Consider the following 23,857-nt stretch of genomic DNA (forward strand, 5'->3'; position numbering starts at 1 on the left):
CTCTGGGCAGAGAGGTTGAAGGAGCCTTGGATCATGTTCACCTTGCACACGAGGGTGAGTCTGTCATCCGGGAGAAGCAGAGGCTCCTGGGACCAAAGGAAATCTCGAAGGATGAACTTTTTGAATCCATGGTGTTTGTTTTGCAGAAACCTGAAGAACGCTGGGCTCTTCTTGACTTGGCTTTTCTCTCCATTGGCATCGATAATCCAGAATTGGAACTTTGCCCAGATTGGGTTCTGAGGGCAGCTGAGCAAGCCTAAGAAAACCGTCAAGTAATCTTTACTTTCTTCATCGACCCCATCCGGGTGTACTCTCAGGCACCATGTGTGTTCGTCATTGGATCCGGATGAGAAAGTGGAACTTCTAATGTATTTCACCTTATTGTGCTCCAAGCAAAAACGGAAGTTGCTGATGGTCCACTTGTGGCAGAATTTCCGGATGCTGATTGGTGTGTCGCTCCAGCTCTCCATTGCCAATTGCGCCGACATACCTGCTTGTGACAGTTTGCAGGTTAACCTCGGCCCAAAATGAAGAGCTAGGATTATTTTTGGTCATCAAGCTGGAGGTCACAATCAGAGATAATTTTTAAATTCTTAGTTTCCATTTTCTTCTCTATTCCCTCCTCTATCATTCTGCAATCTCGGGTCTCTATCAAGGTTTCTTTCCAGATGGAAATGTAGGTTTCAGAGAAGGCCCTCTAGGATGCTGGGAAGTGCTATGACAATAACTCCCATTTTCCAGATTTAACCTCAGGCTAGCAGGTCAATCGTGACATTTACATACAACTTTTGTAAAAAATTTGACATAGGATCTCTAGACTAACAGAACCATGGGAAGAAACCTCTCCATATGAAAAAAACAAATAAAAAGTTGCATTACAATGACCTAGACATCAGGCAGGAAGGGGGGAGGGAGGAAAGTTGGGAGGGTAGGAGGGGGAGGGAGGGAGGGAGGGAGGGAGGGAGGGAGGGAGGGAGAGAAGGAGGGAAGAAGGGAGAGTGAACTGGCATCCACATGTAAAACAATAAATTAAATATAAAAAATGCTTTGACTCCAAAATATAAGTTCAAGGACAAGTTACTGAGGAAAAGGATTTCTAGTTTTGTTTCCACAGAAAATGAAAAGATGTGGATTCCCTCCAGACGAACGTGGCTTGATCACGCCAGACCTCCTGAAACAGAGTTCTAGGTGATCTTATATTCAAAACACCTGGACAAAGCGGCCTTACAGACTACAGCCAGGATTTCTGAATAATCTTCCAATCCCCCATGACAGCGCCCCTTAGCAGCAGGAAGTCGTTTGGAAAGAACAATGCCCAAATTCCCAAATATTGTGTATAAATGTTTGTTTTCATTTAATTGGACTTTGTTTGTTGTATAAAATAAATTTTAAAAACATGCTTTGACTCCAAAATATGAGTTCAAGGACAAGTTACTGGGGAAAAGGATTTCTATGTTTGTTTCCACAGAAAAGGAAAAATTGTGGATTCCTTCCAGACTAATGTGGGTGGTTTGATCAAGCCAGACCACCTAAAAGGGAGTACCAGGTGATCCTACATTCAAAACAGCTGAACAAAGCAGCCTTACAGACTACAGCCAGGATTTCTGAATAATCTTCCAATCCCCCATGACAGCGCCCCTTAGCAGCAGGAAGTCGTTTGGAAAGAACAATGCCCAAATTCCCAAATATTGTGTATAAATGTTTGTTTTCATTTAATTGGACTTTGTTTGTTGTATAAAATAAATTTTAAAAAAATGCTTTGACTTCAAGGACAAGTTACTGGGGAAAAGGATTTCTATGTTTGTTTCCACAGAAAAGGAAAAATTGTGGATTCCTTCCAGACTAATGTGGGTGGTTTGATCAAGCCAGACCACCTAAAACGGAGTACCAGGTGATCCTACATTCAAAACAGCTGAACAAAGCAGCCTTACAGACTACAGCAAGGATTTCTGCTTCTTCTTAGAATACCCATGACAGCACCCCTTGCCAGCAGGAAGTAGTTAGGAAAGAACGGCACCCAAATTCCCAAATATTGTCTATAAATGTTGGTTTTCATTTAAATGGACTTGGTTATATAAAACAAACAAACAAATAAACAAAACAGAAAAACAATGACCTTGTCCTTGGATCATGCTAATGACACAATGCCTAGCTTTGAAGGAAAAGACCAAAGAAACAGTACTTACTCAGTCTAGGAGGTTAGATGTGTCTGTTGGTTGTTTTCAGTAAATGCTGAAAAAAGGGAGAATAAGTATTCTCTTCTGCCAGTGAAGCAATGGACTTGCTGCCGGGTTAGGGGAAGCAGTCAAAGAGAAATAGCTTTCTTCTTTCATGGTGCTTTATAGTCTCGCTCTGGAGGGTGTGGCCCAATTAAAGGTATGTCTCCTCAGCTCAACTTCTGGATTAAAGGCAGGTGTGTGCGCGTGCTCGCGGTTGCGTGCGCTCGCGTGGGCGCGCATCACGGAATGCAAAGACTTTTTTGTAAAATTTTTATTCACAATGTATATTGCCTTTGGTTAACAGAGAAGGATGCACCCACAGAGATAAGACGAGGCCTTCAATCAATCCTCTGGGTCTCCCGTTAGAGTTCCTTGAGAAGTCCCACGTGTCTACTGAGACCAGAACTCACGAACTGTTCCGATGCTGGAGCAACCATTGTTGAGACCGACTGACTCTCCAATCCAGTACCACCACACTAAGTTTGGAGAATAAGAAATAAGAGCTTCTTGCTCATCCAGGTCTCTTGTGAGCAAACTTGATAAGGTTTCTCTAAATTCTTGATCACATGCTCTGCTCAGTTTAATCCAGACAGCTTGGTCCAAAGAAACCCTCCTGAAATGTGCTTGGGGCCGCCAAGTATATTGAATGCCAGTATCCCATTCCCTGGCCAGAAAACAAAGCAGTAGAGCCACTCGATAGTGTATGCTAGAACACAGTGCTCCCCCTTCCCCAACCTGCCATTCAACTCATTGACAGCGGGTATTGAAGGCCTGAGTCCCCATGCTGCCTTTCCCCAGATTCTCTAAACCTGCTACATATGTCCCAGGGTCTACCCGGGGGTCTTGGGTACCCATGCTGGCTGTTGCTTCTGGAACGCACCTGTAGGTCACAGCCCAGAGGATCCTAAGTTAGCCTCAGGCGTTTGCGAGGGGCTCCTGTAAAGAGCAGTGAGCAGAAGCCAGGGAGCTGTATGCTTCAGCCAGCAAATGGGGGTATGAGCCCACCATTGTCTTCCAGCCTGAGGTCTCAGAGACCTGAGAAGCATGAGCTGTAATGAAATCCAGTGCCTGAGTTTTCAGCTGCCCTGCACTGTGCAGGTCAGCCAGGATGAGAGTGTGGGCAGCATTCTCCACAGAGAGGTCCCTGCAGAGGGCAGCCTCGCACATGACCTTCAAAAGCTCGAGGCCATACCTGTCAGCAGCTGGCAGCACAGCATCTGCCATGCTGTGGAGGGCTGGTGCCTTTCCGGTGTACATGAAGCCCATCATTGCCTCCACGACCTGCGGCTCCAGATCTTGGATCTCAACTCGGTTTGTTCTGCTTTCCTCCATGTCATGCTGAAACATGGCTCTGAAAACCGGAGAGCGAGCTGCTAAGATGGCCTTATGAGCCCGGAACTCTTGGCCAGCTACCACCAGGCAGCAGTCAGTGAAGAGGGATTTCTCCCACAGCGCTCCTAGCTCGTCTGCCATCGTGCTCTGGGCAGAGAGGTTGAAGGAGCCTTGGATCATGTTCACCTTGCACACGAGGGTGAGTCTGTCATCCGGGGAGAAGCAGAGGCTCCTGGGACCAAAGGAAATCTCGAAGGATGAACTTTTTGAATCCATGGTGTTTGTTTTGCAGAAACCTGAAGAACGCTGGGCTCTTCTTGACTTGGCTTTTCTCTCCATTGGCATCGATAATCCAGAATTGGAACTTTGCCCAGATTGGGTTCTGAGGGCAGCTGAGCAAGCCTAAGAAAACCGTCAAGTAATCTTTACTTTCTTCATCGACCCCATCCGGGTGTACTCTCAGGCACCATGTGTGTTCGTCATTGGATCCGGATGAGAAAGTGGAACTTCTAATGTATTTCACCTTATTGTGCTCCAAGCAAAAACGGAAGTTGCTGATGGTCCACTTGTGGCAGAATTTCCGGATGCTGATTGGTGTGTCGCTCCAGCTCTCCATTGCCAATTGCGCCGACATACCTGCTTGTGACAGTTTGCAGGTTAACCTCGGCCCAAAATGAAGAGCTAGGATTATTTTTGGTCATCAACCTGGAGGTCACAATCAGAGATAATTTTTAAATTCTTAGTTTCCATTTTCTTCTCTATTCCCTCCTCTATCATTCTGCAATCTCGGGTCTCTATCAAGGTTTCTTTCCAGATGGAAATGTAGGTTTCAGAGAAGGCCCTCTAGGATGCTGGGAAGTGCTATGACAATAACTCCCATTTTCCAGATTTAACCTCAGGCTAGCAGGTCAATCGTGACATTTACATACAACTTTTGTAAAAAATTTGACATAGGATCTCTAGACTAACAGAACCATGGGAAGAAACCTCTCCATATGAAAAAAACAAATAAAAAGTTGCATTACAATGACCTAGACATCAGGCAGGAAGGGGGGAGGGAGGAAAGTTGGGAGGGTAGGAGGGAGGGAGGGAGGGAGGGAGGGAGGGAGGGAGGGAGGGAGGAGAAGGAGGGAAGAAGGGAGAGTGAACTGGCATCCACATGTAAAACAATAAATTAAATATAAAAAATGCTTTGACTCCAAAATATAAGTTCAAGGACAAGTTACTGAGGAAAAGGATTTCTAGTTTTGTTTCCACAGAAAATGAAAAGATGTGGATTCCCTCCAGACGAACGTGGCTTGATCACGCCAGACCTCCTGAAACAGAGTTCTAGGTGATCTTATATTCAAAACACCTGGACAAAGCGGCCTTACAGACTACAGCCAGGATTTCTGAATAATCTTCCAATCCCCCATGACAGCGCCCCTTAGCAGCAGGAAGTCGTTTGGAAAGAACAATGCCCAAATTCCCAAATATTGTGTATAAATGTTTGTTTTCATTTAATTGGACTTTGTTTGTTGTATAAAATAAATTTTAAAAACATGCTTTGACTCCAAAATATGAGTTCAAGGACAAGTTACTGGGGAAAAGGATTTCTATGTTTGTTTCCACAGAAAAGGAAAAATTGTGGATTCCTTCCAGACTAATGTGGGTGGTTTGATCAAGCCAGACCACCTAAAAGGGAGTACCAGGTGATCCTACATTCAAAACAGCTGAACAAAGCAGCCTTACAGACTACAGCCAGGATTTCTGAATAATCTTCCAATCCCCCATGACAGCGCCCCTTAGCAGCAGGAAGTCGTTTGGAAAGAACAATGCCCAAATTCCCAAATATTGTGTATAAATGTTTGTTTTCATTTAATTGGACTTTGTTTGTTGTATAAAATAAATTTTAAAAAAATGCTTTGACTCCAAAATATGAGTTCAAGGACAAGTTACTGGGGAAAAGGATTTCTATGTTTGTTTCCACAGAAAAGGAAAAATTGTGGATTCCTTCCAGACTAATGTGGGTGGTTTGATCAAGCCAGACCACCTAAAACGGAGTACCAGGTGATCCTACATTCAAAACAGCTGAACAAAGCAGCCTTACAGACTACAGCAAGGATTTCTGCTTCTTCTTAGAATACCCATGACAGCACCCCTTGCCAGCAGGAAGTAGTTAGGAAAGAACGGCACCCAAATTCCCAAATATTGTCTATAAATGTTGGTTTTCATTTAAATGGACTTGGTTATATAAAACAAACAAACAAATAAACAAAACAGAAAAACAATGACCTGTTCCTTGGATCATGCTAATGACACAATGCCTAGCTTTGAAGGAAAAGACCAAAGAAACAGTACTTACTCAGTCTAGGAGGTTAGATGTGTCTGTTGGTTGTTTTCAGTAAATGCTGAAAAAAGGGAGAATAAGTATTCTCTTCTGCCAGTGAAGCAATGGACTTGCTGCCGGGTTAGGGGAAGCAGTCAAAGAGAAATAGCTTTCTTCTTTCATGGTGCTTTATAGTCTCGCTCTGGAGGGTGTGGCCCAATTAAAGGTATGTCTCCTCAGCTCAACTTCTGGATTAAAGGCAGGTGTGTGCGCGTGCTCAGGGTTATTGCGTGCGCTCGCGTGGGCGCGCATCACGGAATGCAAAGACTTTTTGTAAAATTTTTATTCACAATGTATATTGCCTTTGGTTAACAGAGAAGGATGCACCCACAGAGATAAGACGAGGCCTTCAATCAATCCTCTGGGTCTCCCGTTAGAGTTCCTTGAGAAGTCCCACGTGTCTACTGAGACCAGAACTCACGAACTGTTCCGATGCTGGAGCAACCATTGTTGAGACCGACTGACTCTCCAATCCAGTACCACCACACTAAGTTTGGAGAATAAGAAATAAGAGCTTCTTGCTCATCCAGGTCTCTTGTGAGCAAACTTGATAAGGTTTCTCTAAATTCTTGATCACATGCTCTGCTCAGTTTAATCCAGACAGCTTGGTCCAAAGAAACCCTCCTGAAATGTGCTTGGGGCCGCCAAGTATATTGAATGCCAGTATCCCATTCCCTGGCCAGAAAACAAAGCAGTAGAGCCACTCGATAGTGTATGCTAGAACACAGTGCTCCCCCTTCCCCAACCTGCCATTCAACTCATTGACAGCGGGTATTGAAGGCCTGAGTCCCCATGCTGCCTTTCCCCAGATTCTCTAAACCTGCTACATATGTCCCAGGGTCTACCCGGGGGTCTTGGGTACCCATGCTGGCTGTTGCTTCTGGAACGCACCTGTAGGTCACAGCCCAGAGGATCCTAAGTTAGCCTCAGGCGTTTGCGAGGGGGCTCCTGTAAAGAGCAGTGAGCAGAAGCCAGGGAGCTGTATGCTTCAGCCAGCAAATGGGGGTATGAGCCCACCATTGTCTTCCAGCCTGAGGTCTCAGAGACCTGAGAAGCATGAGCTGTAATGAAATCCAGTGCCTGAGTTTTCAGCTGCCCTGCACTGTGCAGGTCAGCCAGGATGAGAGTGTGGGCAGCATTCTCCACAGAGAGGTCCCTGCAGAGGGCAGCCTCGCACATGACCTTCAAAAGCTCGAGGCCATACCTGTCAGCAGCTGGCAGCACAGCATCTGCCATGCTGTGGAGGGCTGGTGCCTTTCCGGTGTACATGAAGCCCATCATTGCCTCCACGACCTGCGGCTCCAGATCTTGGATCTCAACTCGGTTTGTTCTGCTTTCCTCCATGTCATGCTGAAACATGGCTCTGAAAACCGGAGAGCGAGCTGCTAAGATGGCCTTATGAGCCCGGAACTCTTGGCCAGCTACCACCAGGCAGCAGTCAGTGAAGAGGGATTTCTCCCACAGCGCTCCTAGCTCGTCTGCCATCGTGCTCTGGGCAGAGAGGTTGAAGGAGCCTTGGATCATGTTCACCTTGCACACGAGGGTGAGTCTGTCATCCGGGAGAAGCAGAGGCTCCTGGGACCAAAGGAAATCTCGAAGGATGAACTTTTTGAATCCATGGTGTTTGTTTTGCAGAAACCTGAAGAACGCTGGGCTCTTCTTGACTTGGCTTTTCTCTCCATTGGCATCGATAATCCAGAATTGGAACTTTGCCCAGATTGGGTTCTGAGGGCAGCTGAGCAAGCCTAAGAAAACCGTCAAGTAATCTTTACTTTCTTCATCGACCCCATCCGGGTGTACTCTCAGGCACCATGTGTGTTCGTCATTGGATCCGGATGAGAAAGTGGAACTTCTAATGTATTTCACCTTATTGTGCTCCAAGCAAAAACGGAAGTTGCTGATGGTCCACTTGTGGCAGAATTTCCGGATGCTGATTGGTGTGTCGCTCCAGCTCTCCATTGCCAATTGCGCCGACATACCTGCTTGTGACAGTTTGCAGGTTAACCTCGGCCCAAAATGAAGAGCTAGGATTATTTTTGGTCATCAACCTGGAGGTCACAATCAGAGATAATTTTTAAATTCTTAGTTTCCATTTTCTTCTCTATTCCCTCCTCTATCATTCTGCAATCTCGGGTCTCTATCAAGGTTTCTTTCCAGATGGAAATGTAGGTTTCAGAGAAGGCCCTCTAGGATGCTGGGAAGTGCTATGACAATAACTCCCATTTTCCAGATTTAACCTCAGGCTAGCAGGTCAATCGTGACATTTACATACAACTTTTGTAAAAAATTTGACATAGGATCTCTAGACTAACAGAACCATGGGAAGAAACCTCTCCATATGAAAAAAACAAATAAAAAGTTGCATTACAATGACCTAGACATCAGGCAGGAAGGGGGGAGGGAGGAAAGTTGGGAGGGTAGGAGGGAGGGAGGGAGGGAGGGAGGGAGGGAGGGAGGGAGGGAGAGAAGGAGGGAAGAAGGGAGAGTGAACTGGCATCCACATGTAAAACAATAAATTAAATATAAAAAATGCTTTGACTCCAAAATATAAGTTCAAGGACAAGTTACTGAGGAAAAGGATTTCTAGTTTTGTTTCCACAGAAAATGAAAAGATGTGGATTCCCTCCAGACGAACGTGGCTTGATCACGCCAGACCTCCTGAAACAGAGTTCTAGGTGATCTTATATTCAAAACACCTGGACAAAGCGGCCTTACAGACTACAGCCAGGATTTCTGAATAATCTTCCAATCCCCCATGACAGCGCCCTTAGCAGCAGGAAGTCGTTTGGAAAGAACAATGCCCAAATTCCCAAATATTGTGTATAAATGTTTGTTTTCATTTAATTGGACTTTGTTTGTTGTATAAAATAAATTTTAAAAACATGCTTTGACTCCAAAATATGAGTTCAAGGACAAGTTACTGGGGAAAAGGATTTCTATGTTTGTTTCCACAGAAAAGGAAAAATTGTGGATTCCTTCCAGACTAATGTGGGTGGTTTGATCAAGCCAGACCACCTAAAAGGGAGTACCAGGTGATCCTACATTCAAAACAGCTGAACAAAGCAGCCTTACAGACTACAGCCAGGATTTCTGAATAATCTTCCAATCCCCCATGACAGCGCCCCTTAGCAGCAGGAAGTCGTTTGGAAAGAACAATGCCCAAATTCCCAAATATTGTGTATAAATGTTTGTTTTCATTTAATTGGACTTTGTTTGTTGTATAAAATAAATTTAAAAAAAATGCTTTGACTTCAAGGACAAGTTACTGGGGAAAAGGATTTCTATGTTTGTTTCCACAGAAAAGGAAAAATTGTGGATTCCTTCCAGACTAATGTGGGTGGTTTGATCAAGCCAGACCACCTAAAACGGAGTACCAGGTGATCCTACATTCAAAACAGCTGAACAAAGCAGCCTTACAGACTACAGCAAGGATTTCTGCTTCTTCTTAGAATACCCATGACAGCACCCCTTGCCAGCAGGAAGTAGTTAGGAAAGAACGGCACCCAAATTCCCAAATATTGTCTATAAATGTTGGTTTTCATTTAAATGGACTTGGTTATATAAAACAAACAAACAAATAAACAAAACAGAAAAACAATGACCTTGTCCTTGGATCATGCTAATGACACAATGCCTAGCTTTGAAGGAAAAGACCAAAGAAACAGTACTTACTCAGTCTAGGAGGTTAGATGTGTCTGTTGGTTGTTTTCAGTAAATGCTGAAAAAAGGGAGAATAAGTATTCTCTTCTGCCAGTGAAGCAATGGACTTGCTGCCGGGTTAGGGGGAAGCAGTCAAAGAGAAATAGCTTTCTTCTTTCATGGTGCTTTATAGTCTCGCTCTGGAGGGTGTGGCCCAATTAAAGGTATGTCTCCTCAGCTCAACTTCTGGATTAAAGGCAGGTGTGTGCGCGTGCTCGAGGTTGCGTGCGCTCGCGTGGGCGCGCATCACGGAATGCAAAGACTTTTTGTAAAATTTTTATTCACAATGTATATTGCCTTTGGTTAACAGAGAAGGATGCACCCACAGAGATAAGACGAGGCCTTCAATCAATCCTCTGGGTCTCCCGTTAGAGTTCCTTGAGAAGTCCCACGTGTCTACTGAGACCAGAACTCACGAACTGTTCCGATGCTGGAGCAACCATTGTTGAGACCGACTGACTCTCCAATCCAGTACCACCACACTAAGTTTGGAGAATAAGAAATAAGAGCTTCTTGCTCATCCAGGTCTCTTGTGAGCAAACTTGATAAGGTTTCTCTAAATTCTTGATCACATGCTCTGCTCAGTTTAATCCAGACAGCTTGGTCCAAAGAAACCCTCCTGAAATGTGCTTGGGGCCGCCAAGTATATTGAATGCCAGTATCCCATTCCCTGGCCAGAAAACAAAGCAGTAGAGCCACTCGATAGTGTATGCTAGAACACAGTGCTCCCCCTTCCCCAACCTGCCATTCAACTCATTGACAGCGGGTATTGAAGGCCTGAGTCCCCATGCTGCCTTTCCCCAGATTCTCTAAACCTGCTACATATGTCCCAGGGTCTACCCGGGGGTCTTGGGTACCCATGCTGGCTGTTGCTTCTGGAACGCACCTGTAGGTCACAGCCCAGAGGATCCTAAGTTAGCCTCAGGCGTTTGCGAGGGGGCTCCTGTAAAGAGCAGTGAGCAGAAGCCAGGGAGCTGTATGCTTCAGCCAGCAAATGGGGGTATGAGCCCACCATTGTCTTCCAGCCTGAGGTCTCAGAGACCTGAGAAGCATGAGCTGTAATGAAATCCAGTGCCTGAGTTTTCAGCTGCCCTGCACTGTGCAGGTCAGCCAGGATGAGAGTGTGGGCAGCATTCTCCACAGAGAGGTCCCTGCAGAGGGCAGCCTCGCACATGACCTTCAAAAGCTCGAGGCCATACCTGTCAGCAGCTGGCAGCACAGCATCTGCCATGCTGTGGAGGGCTGGTGCCTTTCCGGTGTACATGAAGCCCATCATTGCCTCCACGACCTGCGGCTCCAGATCTTGGATCTCAACTCGGTTTGTTCTGCTTTCCTCCATGTCATGCTGAAACATGGCTCTGAAAACCGGAGAGCGAGCTGCTAAGATGGCCTTATGAGCCCGGAACTCTTGGCCAGCTACCACCAGGCAGCAGTCAGTGAAGAGGGATTTCTCCCACAGCGCTCCTAGCTCGTCTGCCATCGTGCTCTGGGCAGAGAGGTTGAAGGAGCCTTGGATCATGTTCACCTTGCACACGAGGGTGAGTCTGTCATCCGGGAGAAGCAGAGGCTCCTGGGACCAAAGGAAATCTCGAAGGATGAACTTTTTGAATCCATGGTGTTTGTTTTGCAGAAACCTGAAGAACGCTGGGCTCTTCTTGACTTGGCTTTTCTCTCCATTGGCATCGATAATCCAGAATTGGAACTTTGCCCAGATTGGGTTCTGAGGGCAGCTGAGCAAGCCTAAGAAAACCGTCAAGTAATCTTTACTTTCTTCATCGACCCCATCCGGGTGTACTCTCAGGCACCATGTGTGTTCGTCATTGGATCCGGATGAGAAAGTGGAACTTCTAATGTATTTCACCTTATTGTGCTCCAAGCAAAAACGGAAGTTGCTGATGGTCCACTTGTGGCAGAATTTCCGGATGCTGATTGGTGTGTCGCCTCCAGCTCTCCATTGCCAATTGCGCCGACATACCTGCTTGTGACAGTTTGCAGGTTAACCTCGGCCCAAAATGAAGAGCTAGGATTATTTTTGGTCATCAACCTGGAGGTCACAATCAGAGATAATTTTTAAATTCTTAGTTTCCATTTTCTTCTCTATTCCCTCCTCTATCATTCTGCAATCTCGGGTCTCTATCAAGGTTTCTTTCCAGATGGAAATGTAGGTTTCAGAGAAGGCCCTCTAGGATGCTGGGAAGTGCTATGACAATAACTCCCATTTTCCAGATTTAACCTCAGGCTAGCAGGTCAATCGTGACATTTACATACAACTTTTGTAAAAAATTTGACATAGGATCTCTAGACTAACAGAACCATGGGAAGAAACCTCTCCATATGAAAAAAACAAATAAAAAGTTGCATTACAATGACCTAGACATCAGGCAGGAAGGGGGGGAGGGAGGAAAGTTGGGAGGGTAGGAGGGAGGGAGGGAGGGAGGGAGGGAGGGAGGGAGGGAGGGAGAGAAGGAGGGAAGAAGGGAGAGTGAACTGGCATCCACATGTAAAACAATAAATTAAATATAAAAAATGCTTTGACTCCAAAATATAAGTTCAAGGACAAGTTACTGAGGAAAAGGATTTCTAGTTTTGTTTCCACAGAAAATGAAAAGATGTGGATTCCCTCCAGACGAACGTGGCTTGATCACGCCAGACCTCCTGAAACAGAGTTCTAGGTGATCTTATATTCAAAACACCTGGACAAAGCGGCCTTACAGACTACAGCCAGGATTTCTGAATAATCTTCCAATCCCCCATGACAGCGCCCCTTAGCAGCAGGAAGTCGTTTGGAAAGAACAATGCCCAAATTCCCAAATATTGTGTATAAATGTTTGTTTTCATTTAATTGGACTTTGTTTGTTGTATAAAATAAATTTTAAAAACATGCTTTGACTCCAAAATATGAGTTCAAGGACAAGTTACTGGGGAAAAGGATTTCTATGTTTGTTTCCACAGAAAAGGAAAAATTGTGGATTCCTTCCAGACTAATGTGGGTGGTTTGATCAAGCCAGACCACCTAAAAGGGAGTACCAGGTGATCCTACATTCAAAACAGCTGAACAAAGCAGCCTTACAGACTACAGCCAGGATTTCTGAATAATCTTCCAATCCCCCATGACAGCGCCCCTTAGCAGCAGGAAGTCGTTTGGAAAGAACAATGCCCAAATTCCCAAATATTGTGTATAAATGTTTGTTTTCATTTAATTGGACTTTGTTTGTTGTATAAAATAAATTTTAAAAAAATGCTTTGACTCCAAAATATGAGTTCAAGGACAAGTTACTGGGGAAAAGGATTTCTATGTTTGTTTCCACAGAAAAGGAAAAATTGTGGATTCCTTCCAGACTAATGTGGGTGGTTTGATCAAGCCAGACCACCTAAAACGGAGTACCAGGTGATCCTACATTCAAAACAGCTGAACAAAGCAGCCTTACAGACTACAGCAAGGATTTCTGCTTCTTCTTAGAATACCCATGACAGCACCCCTTGCCAGCAGGAAGTAGTTAGGAAAGAACGGCACCCAAATTCCCAAATATTGTCTATAAATGTTGGTTTTCATTTAAATGGACTTGGTTATATAAAACAAACAAACAAATAAACAAAACAGAAAAACAATGACCTGTTCCTTGGATCATGCTAATGACACAATGCCTAGCTTTGAAGGAAAAGACCAAAGAAACAGTACTTACTCAGTCTAGGAGGTTAGATGTGTCTGTTGGTTGTTTTCAGTAAATGCTGAAAAAAGGGGAGAATAAGTATTCTCTTCTGCCAGTGAAGCAATGGACTTGCTGCCGGGTTAGGGGGAAGCAGTCAAAGAGAAATAGCTTTCTTCTTTCATGGTGCTTTATAGTCTCGCTCTGGAGGGTGTGGCCCAATTAAAGGTATGTCTCCTCAGCTCAACTTCTGGATTAAAGGCAGGTGTGTGCGCGTGCTCGCTAGGTTGCGTGCGCTCGCGTGGGCGCGCATCACGGAATGCAAAGACTTTTTGTAAAATTTTTATTCACAATGTATATTGCCTTTGGTTAACAGAGAAGGATGCACCCACAGAGATAAGACGAGGCCTTCAATCAATCCTCTGGGTCTCCCGTTAGAGTTCCTTGAGAAGTCCCACGTGTCTACTGAGACCAGAACTCACGAACTGTTCCGATGCTGGAGCAACCATTGTTGAGACCGACTGACTCTCCAATCCAGTACCACCACACTAAGTTTGGAGAATAAGAAATAAGAGCTTCTTGCTCATCCAGGTCTCTTGTGAGCAAACTTGATAAGGTTTCTCTAAATTCTTGATCACATGCTCTGCTCAGTTTAATCCAGACAGCTTGGTCCAAAGAAACCCTCCTGAAATGTGCTTGGGGCCGCCAAGTATATTGAATGCCAGTATCCCATTCCCTGGCCAGAAAACAAAGCAGTAGAGCCACTCGATAGTGTATGCTAGAACACAGTGCTCCCCCTTCCCCAACCTGCCATTCAACTCATTGACAGCGGGTATTGAAGGCCTGAGTCCCCATGCTGCCTTTCCCCAGATTCTCTAAACCTGCTACATATGTCCCAGGGTCTACCCGGGGGTCTTGGGTACCCATGCTGGCTGTTGCTTCTGGAACGCACCTGTAGGTCACAGCCCAGAGGATCCTAAGTTAGCCTCAGGCGTTTGCGAGGGGGCTCCTGTAAAGAGCAGTGAGCAGAAGCCAGGGAGCTGTATGCTTCAGCCAGCAAATGGGGGTATGAGCCCACCATTGTCTTCCAGCCTGAGGTCTCAGAGACCTGAGAAGCATGAGCTGTAATGAAATCCAGTGCCTGAGTTTTCAGCTGCCCTGCACTGTGCAGGTCAGCCAGGATGAGAGTGTGGGCAGCATTCTCCACAGAGAGGTCCCTGCAGAGGGCAGCCTCGCACATGACCTTCAAAAGCTCGAGGCCATACCTGTCAGCAGCTGGCAGCACAGCATCTGCCATGCTGTGGAGGGCTGGTGCCTTTCCGGTGTACATGAAGCCCATCATTGCCTCCACGACCTGCGGCTCCAGATCTTGGATCTCAACTCGGTTTGTTCTGCTTTCCTCCATGTCATGCTGAAACATGGCTCTGAAAACCGGAGAGCGAGCTGCTAAGATGGCCTTATGAGCCCGGAACTCTTGGCCAGCTACCACCAGGCAGCAGTCAGTGAAGAGGGATTTCTCCCACAGCGCTCCTAGCTCGTCTGCCATCGTGCTCTGGGCAGAGAGGTTGAAGGAGCCTTGGATCATGTTCACCTTGCACACGAGGGTGAGTCTGTCATCCGGGAGAAGCAGAGGCTCCTGGGACCAAAGGAAATCTCGAAGGATGAACTTTTTGAATCCATGGTGTTTGTTTTGCAGAAACCTGAAGAACGCTGGGCTCTTCTTGACTTGGCTTTTCTCTCCATTGGCATCGATAATCCAGAATTGGAACTTTGCCCAGATTGGGTTCTGAGGGCAGCTGAGCAAGCCTAAGAAAACCGTCAAGTAATCTTTACTTTCTTCATCGTCCCCATCCGGGTGTACTCTCAGGCACCATGTGTGTTCGTCATTGGATCCGGATGAGAAAGTGGAACTTCTAATGTATTTCACCTTATTGTGCTCCAAGCAAAAACGGAAGTTGCTGATGGTCCACTTGTGGCAGAATTTCCGGATGCTGATTGGTGTGTCGCTCCAGCTCTCCATTGCCAATTGCGCCGACATACCTGCTTGTGACAGTTTGCAGGTTAACCTCGGCCCAAAATGAAGAGCTAGGATTATTTTTGGTCATCAACCTGGAGGTCACAATCAGAGATAATTTTTAAATTCTTAGTTTCCATTTTCTTCTCTATTCCCTCCTCTATCATTCTGCAATCTCGGGTCTCTATCAAGGTTTCTTTCCAGATGGAAATGTAGGTTTCAGAGAAGGCCCTCTAGGATGCTGGGAAGTGCTATGACAATAACTCCCATTTTCCAGATTTAACCTCAGGCTAGCAGGTCAATCGTGACATTTACATACAACTTTTGTAAAAAATTTGACATAGGATCTCTAGACTAACAGAACCATGGGAAGAAACCTCTCCATATGAAAAAAACAAATAAAAAGTTGCATTACAATGACCTAGACATCAGGCAGGAAGGGGGGGGAGGGAGGAAAGTTGGGAGGGTAGGAGGGAGGGAGGGAGGGAGGGAGGGAGGGAGGGAGGGAGAGAAGGAGGGAAGAAGGGAGAGTGAACTGGCATCCACATGTAAAACAATAAATTAAATATAAAAAATGCTTTGACTCCAAAATATAAGTTCAAGGACAAGTTACTGAGGAAAAGGATTTCTAGTTTTGTTTCCACAGAAAATGAAAAGATGTGGATTCCCTCCAGACGAACGTGGCTTGATCACGCCAGACCTCCTGAAACAGAGTTCTAGGTGATCTTATATTCAAAACACCTGGACAAAGCGGCCTTACAGACTACAGCCAGGATTTCTGAATAATCTTCCAATCCCCCATGACAGCGCCCCTTAGCAGCAGGAAGTCGTTTGGAAAGAACAATGCCCAAATTCCCAAATATTGTGTATAAATGTTTGTTTTCATTTAATTGGACTTTGTTTGTTGTATAAAATAAATTTTAAAAACATGCTTTGACTCCAAAATATGAGTTCAAGGACAAGTTACTGGGGAAAAGGATTTCTATGTTTGTTTCCACAGAAAAGGAAAAATTGTGGATTCCTTCCAGACTAATGTGGGTGGTTTGATCAAGCCAGACCACCTAAAAGGGAGTACCAGGTGATCCTACATTCAAAACAGCTGAACAAAGCAGCCTTACAGACTACAGCCAGGATTTCTGAATAATCTTCCAATCCCCCATGACAGCGCCCCTTAGCAGCAGGAAGTCGTTTGGAAAGAACAATGCCCAAATTCCCAAATATTGTGTATAAATGTTTGTTTTCATTTAATTGGACTTTGTTTGTTGTATAAAATAAATTTTAAAAAAATGCTTTGACTTCAAGGACAAGTTACTGGGGGAAAAGGATTTCTATGTTTGTTTCCACAGAAAAGGAAAAATTGTGGATTCCTTCCAGACTAATGTGGGTGGTTTGATCAAGCCAGACCACCTAAAACGGAGTACCAGGTGATCCTACATTCAAAACAGCTGAACAAAGCAGCCTTACAGACTACAGCAAGGATTTCTGCTTCTTCTTAGAATACCCATGACAGCACCCCTTGCCAGCAGGAAGTAGTTAGGAAAGAACGGCACCCAAATTCCCAAATATTGTCTATAAATGTTGGTTTTCATTTAAATGGACTTGGTTATATAAAACAAACAAACAAATAAACAAAACAGAAAAACAATGACCTTGTCCTTGGATCATGCTAATGACACAATGCCTAGCTTTGAAGGAAAAGACCAAAGAAACAGTACTTACTCAGTCTAGGAGGTTAGATGTGTCTGTTGGTTGTTTTCAGTAAATGCTGAAAAAAGGGAGAATAAGTATTCTCTTCTGCCAGTGAAGCAATGGACTTGCTGCCGGGTTAGGGGGAAGCAGTCAAAGAGAAATAGCTTTCTTCTTTCATGGTGCTTTATAGTCTCGCTCTGGAGGGTGTGGCCCAATTAAAGGTATGTCTCCTCAGCTCAACTTCTGGATTAAAGGCAGGTGTGTGCGCGTGCTCGCGGTTGCGTGCGCTCGCGTGGGCGCGCATCACGGAATGCAAAGACTTTTTGTAAAATTTTTATTCACAATGTATATTGCCTTTGGTTAACAGAGAAGGATGCACCCACAGAGATAAGACGAGGCCTTCAATCAATCCTCTGGGTCTCCCGTTAGAGTTCCTTGAGAAGTCCCACGTGTCTACTGAGACCAGAACTCACGAACTGTTCCGATGCTGGAGCAACCATTGTTGAGACCGACTGACTCTCCAATCCAGTACCACCACACTAAGTTTGGAGAATAAGAAATAAGAGCTTCTTGCTCATCCAGGTCTCTTGTGAGCAAACTTGATAAGGTTTCTCTAAATTCTTGATCACATTCTCTGCTCAGTTTAATCCAGACAGCTTGGTCCAAAGAAACCCTCCTGAAATGTGCTTGGGGCCGCCAAGTATATTGAATGCCAGTATCCCATTCCCTGGCCAGAAAACAAAGCAGTAGAGCCACTCGATAGTGTATGCTAGAACACAGTGCTCCCCCTTCCCCAACCTGCCATTCAACTCATTGACAGCGGGTATTGAAGGCCTGAGTCCCCATGCTGCCTTTCCCCAGATTCTCTAAACCTGCTACATATGTCCCAGGGTCTACCCGGGGGTCTTGGGTACCCATGCTGGCTGTTGCTTCTGGAACGCACCTGTAGGTCACAGCCCAGAGGATCCTAAGTTAGCCTCAGGCGTTTGCGAGGGGCTCCTGTAAAGAGCAGTGAGCAGAAGCCAGGGAGCTGTATGCTTCAGCCAGCAAATGGGGGTATGAGCCCACCATTGTCTTCCAGCCTGAGGTCTCAGAGACCTGAGAAGCATGAGCTGTAATGAAATCCAGTGCCTGAGTTTTCAGCTGCCCTGCACTGTGCAGGTCAGCCAGGATGAGAGTGTGGGCAGCATTCTCCACAGAGAGGTCCCTGAAGAGGGCAGCCTCGCACATGACCTTCAAAAGCTCGAGGCCATACCTGTCAGCAGCTGGCAGCACAGCATCTGCCATGCTGTGGAGGGCTGGTGCCTTTCCGGTGTACATGAAGCCCATCATTGCCTCCACGACCTGCGGCTCCAGATCTTGGATCTCAACTCGGTTTGTTCTGCTTTCCTCCATGTCATGCTGAAACATGGCTCTGAAAACCGGAGAGAGAGCTGCTAAGATGGCCTTATGAGCCCGGAACTCTTGGCCAGCTACCACCAGGCAGCAGTCAGTGAAGAGGGATTTCTCCCACAGCGCTCCTAGCTCGTCTGCCATCGTGCTCTGGGCAGAGAGGTTGAAGGAGCCTTGGATCATGTTCACCTTGCACACGAGGGTGAGTCTGTCATCCGGGGAGAAGCAGAGGCTCCTGGGACCAAAGGAAATCTCGAAGGATGAACTTTTTGAATCCATGGTGTTCGTTTTGCAGAAACCTGAAGAACGCTGGGCTCTTCTTGACTTGGCTTTTCTCTCCATTGGCATCGATAATCCAGAATTGGAACTTTGCCCAGATTGGGTTCTGAGGGCAGCTGAGCAAGCCTAAGAAAACCGTCAAGTAATCTTTACTTTCTTCATCGACCCCATCCGGGTGTACTCTCAGGCACCATGTGTGTTCGTCATTGGATCCGGATGAGAAAGTGGAACTTCTAATGTATTTCACCTTATTGTGCTCCAAGCAAAAACGGAAGTTGCTGATGGTCCACTTGTGGCAGAATTTCCGGATGCTGATTGGTGTGTCGCTCCAGCTCTCCATTGCCAATTGCGCCGACATACCTGCTTGTGACAGTTTGCAGGTTAACCTCGGCCCAAAATGAAGAGCTAGGATTATTTTTGGTCATCAACCTGGAGGTCACAATCAGAGATAATTTTTAAATTCTTAGTTTCCATTTTCTTCTCTATTCCCTCCTCTATCATTCTGCAATCTCGGGTCTCTATCAAGGTTTCTTTCCAGATGGAAATGTAGGTTTCAGAGAAGGCCCTCTAGGATGCTGGGAAGTGCTATGACAATAACTCCCATTTTCCAGATTTAACCTCAGGCTAGCAGGTCAATCGTGACATTTACATACAACTTTTGTAAAAAATTTGACATAGGATCTCTAGACTAACAGAACCATGGGAAGAAACCTCTCCATATGAAAAAAAACAAATAAAAAGTTGCATTACAATGACCTAGACATCAGGCAGGAAGGGGGGGAGGGAGGGAGGGAGTGAAGGAGGGAGGGAGTGAGGGAGGGAGAGAAGGAGGGAAGAAGGGAGAGTGAACTGGCATCCACATGTAAAACAATAAATTAAATATAAAAAATGCTTTGACTCCAAAATATAAGTTCAAGGACAAGTTACTGAGGAAAAGGATTTCTAGTTTTGTTTCCACAGAAAATGAAAAGATGTGGATTCCCTCCAGACGAACGTGGCTTGATCACGCCAGACCTCCTGAAACAGAGTTCTAGGTGATCTTATATTCAAAACACCTGGACAAAGCGGCCTTACAGACTACAGCCAGGATTTCTGAATCTTCTTCCAATCCCCCATGACAGCGCCCCTTAGCAGCAGGAAGTCGTTTGGAAAGAACAATGCCCAAATTCCCAAATATTGTGTATAAATGTTTGTTTTCATTTAATTGGACTTTGTTTGTTGTATAAAATAAATTTAAAAAAAATGCTTTGACTCCAAAATATGAGTTCAAGGACAAGTTACTGGGGAAAAGGATTTCTATGTTTGTTTCCACAGAAAAGGAAAAATTGTGGATTCCTTCCAGACTAATGTGGGTGGTTTGATCAAGCCAGACCACCTAAAACGGAGTACCAGGTGATCCTACATTCAAAACAGCTGAACAAAGCAGCCTTACAGACTACAGCAAGGATTTCTGCTTCTTCTTAGAATACCCATGACAGCACCCCTTGCCAGCAGGAAGTAGTTAGGAAAGAACGGCACCCAAATTCCCAAATATTGTCTATAAATGTTGGTTTTCATTTAAATGGACTTGGTTATATAAAACAAACAAACAAATAAACAAAACAGAAAAACAATGACCTTGTCCTTGGATCATGCTAATGACACAATGCCTAGCTTTGAAGGAAAAGACCAAAGATCCAGTACTTACTCAGTCTAGGAGGTTAGATGTGTCTGTTGGTTGTTTTCAGTAAATGCTGAAAAAAGGGAGAATAAGTATTCTCTTCTGCCAGTGAAGCAATGGACTTGCTGCCGGGTTAGGGGGAAGCAGTCAAAGAGAAATAGCTTTCTTCTTTCATGGTGCTTTATAGTCTCGCTCTGGAGGGTGTGGCCCAATTAAAGGTGTGTCTCCTCAGCTCAGCTTCTGGCTTAAAGGCAGGTGTGTGTGTGTGTGTGTGTGTGCATCACAGAATGCAAAGACTTTTTGTAAAATTTTTATTCACAATGTATATTGCCTTTGGTTAACAGAGAAGGATGCACCCACAGAGATAAGAGGAGGCCTTCAATCAATCCTCTGGGTCTCCCGTTAGAGTTCCTTGAGAAGTCCCACGTGTCTACTGAGACCAGAACTCACGAACTGTTCCGATGCTGGAGCAACCATTGTTGAGACCAACTGACTCTCCAATCCAGTACCACCACACTAAGTTTGGAGAATAAGAAATAAGAGCTTCTTGCTCATCCAGGTCTCTTGTGAGCAAACTTGATAAGGTTTCTCTAAATTCTTGATCACATGCTCTGCTCAGTTTAATCCAGACAGCTTGGTCCAAAGAAACCCTCCTGAAATGTGCTTGGGGCCGCCAAGTATATTGAATGCCAGTATCCCATTCCCTGGCCAGAAAACAAAGCAGTAGAGCCACTCGATAGTGTATGCTAGAACACAGTGCTCCCCCTTCCCCAACCTGCCATTCAACTCATTGACAGCGGGTATTGAAGGCCTGAGTCCCCATGCTGCCTTTCCCCAGATTCTCTAAACCTGCTACATATGTCCCAGGGTCTACCCGGGGGGTCTTGGGTACCCATGCTGGCTGTTGCTTCTGGAACGCACCTGTAGGTCACAGCCCAGTGGATCCTAAGTTAGCCTCAGGCGTTTGCGAGGGGGCTCCTGTAAAGAGCAGTGAGCAGAAGCCAGGGAGCTGTATGCTTCAGCCAGCAAATGGGGGTATGAGCCCACCATTGTCTTCCAGCCTGAGGTCTCAGAGACCTGAGAAGCATGAGCTGTAATGAAATCCAGTGCCTGAGTTTTCAGCTGCCCTGCACTGTGCAGGTCAGCCAGGATGAGAGTGTGGGCAGCATTCTCCACAGAGAGGTCCCTGCAGAGGGCAGCCTCGCACATGACCTTCAAAAGCTCGAGGCCATACCTGTCAGCAGCTGGCAGCACAGCATCTGCCATGCTGTGGAGGGCTGGTGCCTTTCCGGTGTACATGAAGCCCATCATTGCCTCCACGACCTGCGGCTCCAGATCTTGGATCTCAACTCGGTTTGTTCTGCTTTCCTCCATGTCATGCTGAAACATGGCTCTGAAAACCGGAGAGCGAGCTGCTAAGATGGCCTTATGAGCCCGGAACTCTTGGCCAGCTACCACCAGGCAGCAGTCAGTGAAGAGGGATTTCTCCCACAGCGCTCCTAGCTCGTCTGCCATCGTGCTCTGGGCAGAGAGGTTGAAGGAGCCTTGGATCATGTTCACCTTGCACACGAGGGTGAGTCTGTCATCCGGGAGAAGCAGAGGCTCCTGGGACCAAAGGAAATCTCGAAGGATGAACTTTTTGAATCCATGGTGTTCGTTTTGCAGAAACCTGAAGAACGCTGGGCTCTTCTTGACTTGGCTTTTCTCTCCATTGGCATCGATAATCCAGAATTGGAACTTTGCCCAGATTGGGTTCTTAGGGCAGCTGAGCAAGCCTAAGAAAACCGTCAAGTAATCTTTACTTTCTTCATCGACCCCATCTGGGTGTACTCTCAGGCACCATGTGTGTGCGTCATTGGATCCGGATGAGAAAGTGGGACTTCTAATGCATTTCACCTTATTGTTCTCCAAGCAAAAACGGAAGTTGCTGATGGTCAACTTGTGGCAGAATTTCCGGATGCTGATTGGTGTGTCGCTCAAGCTCTCCATTGCCAATTGCGCCGACATACCTGCTTGTGACAGTTTGCAGGTTAACCTCGGCCCAAAATGAAGAGCTAGGATTATTTTTGGTCATCAAGCTGGAGGTCACAATCAGAGATAATTTTTAAATTCTTAGTTTCCATTTTCTTCTCTATTCCCTCCTCTATCATTCTGCAATCTCGGGTCTCTATCAAGGTTTCTTTCCAGATGGAAATGTAGGTTTCAGAGAAGGCCCTCTAGGATGCTGGGAAGTGCTATGACAATAACTCCCATTTTCCAGATTTAACCTCAGGCTAGCAGGTCAATCGTGACATTTACATACAACTTTTGTAAAAAATTTGACATAGGATCTCTAGACTAACAGAACCATTGGAAGAAACCTCTCCATATGAAAAAAACAAATAAAAAGTTGCATTACAATGACCTAGACATCAGGCAGGAAGGAGGGGAGGGAGGGAGGGAGTGAAGGAGGGTTGGAGGGAGGGAGTGAGTGAGGGAGAGAAGGAGGGAAGAAGGGAGAGTGAACTGGCATCCACATGTAAAACAATAAATTAAATATAAAAAATGCTTTGACTCCAAAATATAAGTTCAAGGACAAGTTACTGAGGAAAAGGATTTCTAGTTTTGTTTCCACAGAAAATGAAAAGATGTGGATTCCCTCCAGACGAACGTGGCTTGATCACGCCAGACCTCCTGAAACAGAGTTCTAGGTGATCTTATATTCAAAACACCTGGACAAAGCGGCCTTACAGACTACAGCCAGGATTTCTGAATCTTCTTCCAATCCCCCATGACAGCGCCCCTTAGCAGCAGGAAGTCGTTTGGAAAGAACAATGCCCAAATTCCCAAATATTGTGTATAAATGTTTGTTTTCATTTAATTGGACTTTGTTTGTTGTATAAAATAAATTTTAAAAACATGCTTTGACTCCAAAATATGAGTTCAAGGACAAGTTACTGGGGAAAAGGATTTCTATGTTTGTTTCCACAGAAAAGGAAAAATTGTGGATTCCTTCCAGACTAATGTGGGTGGTTTGATCAAGCCAGACCACCTAAAACGGAGTACCAGGTGATCCTACATTCAAAACAGCTGAACAAAGCAGCCTTACAGACTACAGCAAGGATTTCTGCTTCTTCTTAGAATACCCATGACAGCACCCCTTGCCAGCAGGAAGTAGTTAGGAAAGAACGGCACCCAAATTCCCAAATATTGTCTATAAATGTTGGTTTTCATTTAAATGGACTTGGTTATATAAAACAAACAAACAAATAAACAAAACAGAAAAACAATGACCTTGTCCTTGGATCATGCTAATGACACAATGCCTAGCTTTGAAGGAAAAGACCAAAGATCCAGTACTTACTCAGTCTAGGAGGTTAGATGTGTCTGTTGGTTGTTTTCAGTAAATGCTGAAAAAAGGGAGAATAAGTATTCTCTTCTGCCAGTGAAGCAATGGACTTGCTGCCGGGTTAGGGGAAGCAGTCAAAGAGAAATAGCTTTCTTCTTTCATGGTGCTTTATAGTCTCGCTCTGGAGGGTGTGGCCCAATTAAAGGTGTGTCTCCTCAGCTCAGCTTCTG

The sequence above is a fragment of the Phodopus roborovskii genome, unplaced genomic scaffold (genome assembly GCF_943737965.1).
Source record: "Phodopus roborovskii unplaced genomic scaffold, PHOROB, whole genome shotgun sequence".
Taxonomy (NCBI): Eukaryota; Metazoa; Chordata; class Mammalia; order Rodentia; family Cricetidae; genus Phodopus; species Phodopus roborovskii.